Source organism: Schistocerca americana, chromosome 6, assembly GCF_021461395.2.
Source record: "Schistocerca americana isolate TAMUIC-IGC-003095 chromosome 6, iqSchAmer2.1, whole genome shotgun sequence".
Classification (NCBI taxonomy): domain Eukaryota; kingdom Metazoa; phylum Arthropoda; class Insecta; order Orthoptera; family Acrididae; genus Schistocerca; species Schistocerca americana.
In genome coordinates, this window is record NC_060124.1 from 342,363,982 (window position 1) to 342,366,731 (window position 2,750).

The 2,750-nt window shown below is 46.3% G+C and overlaps 1 non-coding gene across 1 annotated transcript; it reads right to left on the reverse strand.

Moving 5' to 3' along the window:
• Window positions 1-832: 832 nt before the first annotated feature.
• On the reverse strand, window positions 833-907 carry Trnas-cga. Its single transcript has one exon. It is a non-coding gene; the product is annotated as a tRNA-Ser (tRNA).
• Window positions 908-2,750: the final 1,843 nt, after the last annotated feature.

Sequence of the window (2,750 nt, forward strand, 5' to 3'; positions counted from 1 at the left end):
AAGCTTAGGGACTGATGACCTTAGCAGTTACGTCCCATAAGATTTCACACACATTTGATTTAATTTGATTTTGTCGACCGAAACAAATAATGCTACCATCATCTTAAATGAAATGCCAAGTGTCCAAGGAAACCATCGGTTTTGTTTCCTGTTACAAAATGTTGAAGCAGAATTTTACGTAGTCATTCGATACACTGGTACAGAATTAGTCTAGTTCCATATTCGTTTAATCGGTATGTATTAACAGCGACATTAAAAACAAGAAAAATAGCCGATATTCCAAAGTAGAGCAGCGCAACACACCGCTAACTGACCCGCAGTGACGAACGATAGGTTGTATGAGGATTTGTAAGCCACCTCGTTTGTGTACAAGGTAAGATCTCATTGGGCACCTTCCGGTGAATGCGAATCTGACATCTGCATAGTTTAGATTTCTGATTAATAACCCCCTTCTACATTTCACTGCTTCGGCGGGATTCCAATAGAATTGTAGACCGCCATGGGATTGAAACTTCCTGGCAGATTAAAACTGTGTGCCCGACCGAGACTCGAACTCGGGACCTTTGCCTTTCGCGGGCAAGTGCTCTACCATTTGAGCTACCGAAGCACGACTCACGCCCGGTACTCACAGCTTTAATTCTGCCGGTATCTCGTCTCCTACCTTCCAAACTTTACAGAAGCTCTCCTGCGAACCTGCAGAACTAGCACTCCTGAATGAAAGGATACTGCGGAGACATGGCTTAGCCACAGCCTGGGGGATGTTTCCAGAATGAGATTTTCACTCTGCAGCGGAGTGTGCGCTGATATGAAACTTCCTGGCAGATTAAAACTGTGCGCCCGACCGAGACTCGAACTCGGGACCTTTGCCTTTCGCGGGCAAGTGCTCTACCAACTGAGCTACCGAAGCACGACTCACGCCCGGTACTCACAGCTTTACTTCTGCCAGGCTGTGGCTAAGCCATGTCTCCGCAGTATCCTTTCTTTCAGGAGTGCTAGTTCTGCAGGTTCGCAGGAGAGAAGTTTGGAAGGTAGGAGACGAGATACTGGCAGAAGTAAAGCTGTGAGTACCGGGTGTGAGTCGTGCTTCGGTAGGTCAGATGGTAGAGCACTTGCCCGCGAAAGGCAAAGGTCCAGAATTCGAGTCTCGGTCGGGCACAAGGTTTTAATCTGCCAGGAAGTTTCATATCAGCGCACACTCCGCTGCAGAGTGAAAATCTCATTCCGCCATGGGATTATCCCAACAGCTTATCAGCGATAATGTAAAATGTATCACGTCTTCTAACGAACATGAGTGCGTAACAGCGTATTTCCTAATATTACGCGTCACCTGATGGTCTAAACACCAAGCTTTGATCATATACATTTCACCACAATTTTCTGATGACACACCCTTCCTGTGTATAATCACAGCATCAGTGAGTGGGCCCAGAAGCTACTAACAGCAGATCACTATATGTAAGAAAATAAATGGCAACGGTTCTATTCCGCATCCCCGAGACAGGTTCGATAATAAATTTGTTATGGTTCCGCCTGTCAGACGAAAACTACGTCCAGATTCCTGTTTGTCAGCAGGTCTTCAACCCAATCCATTACATAGTACTATCCTAACATATTGCTTAAACATCACGCAGTAACAATGGTGGCCTTGAAACTGACTGCTGATTGGAACTTTTTGTCCCCAGTCAAGTTTTTCATGGATTACTAACATTAAAAGCCGGCCGCGGTGGCCGTGCGGTTCTGGCGCTGCAGTCCGGAACCGCGAGGCTGCTACGGTCGCAGGTTCGAATCCTGCCTCGGGCATGGGTGTGTGTGATGTCCTTAGGTTAGTTAGGTTTAAGTAGTTCTAAGTTCTAGGGAACTTATGACCTAAGATGTTGAGTCCCATAGTGCTCAGAGCCATTTGAACCATTTTACTAACATTAAAAAGACGCCCCAATTCTTTTAGTTTGTGTCTGTATTGTATTTGAGAGACGATCAATGCAAGGAGACCGCTCGGTATTGTAACACTAGTCACAGTCATGTTTACGAAGTTTGTATTGTAAACGGCAGGCTAGAAATTCTCTTGCCATTCCTACAATAATTTCACTTGAGAAGTTCGTGAATGCCTTTATCATGCCAGAAGAGAACATTTCTGCTCCTATTCTGTACATCGAAGGGAGCTCTCTGAATCTGCTGAAAGATGCCTAAGTGTTGTGATTCAAATGCAAAAAAATGGTTCAAATGGCTTTGAGCACTATGGGACTCAACTGCTGTGGTCATCAGTCCCCTAGAACGTAGAACTAATTAAACCTAACTAACCTAAGGACATCACACACATCCATGCCCGAGGCAGGATTCGAACCTGCGACCGTAGCAGCAGCGCGGCTCCGGACTGGAGCGCCTAGAACCGCACGACCACCGCGGCCGGCAAATGCAAATCACGGAAAGACACATATCTGAAATAAACCTCCTTTCTAAATCGTACAAAAAAAAGGAAAAGAAAACACGCACAGCGTAGCATCTTAACAGTGTTCAAAGCGAAATAATCTTCTTAAAGGAAATTCGATAGTATGATTTTTACACGAGGTGCTCTAAGGTAACCAAGAGAAGAGCTCACTGGTAAAGAGCGACCGCCACGCGGAGTGGCAGCGCGGTTTGAGGCGTCGTGTCACGGACTGCGCGGCCCATCCCGCCGGAGGTTCGAGTCCTCCCTCGCGCAAGTTCTTAGCATAAGCTAGTTTAAGTAGTGTGTAAGTCTAGGGACCGTTGAC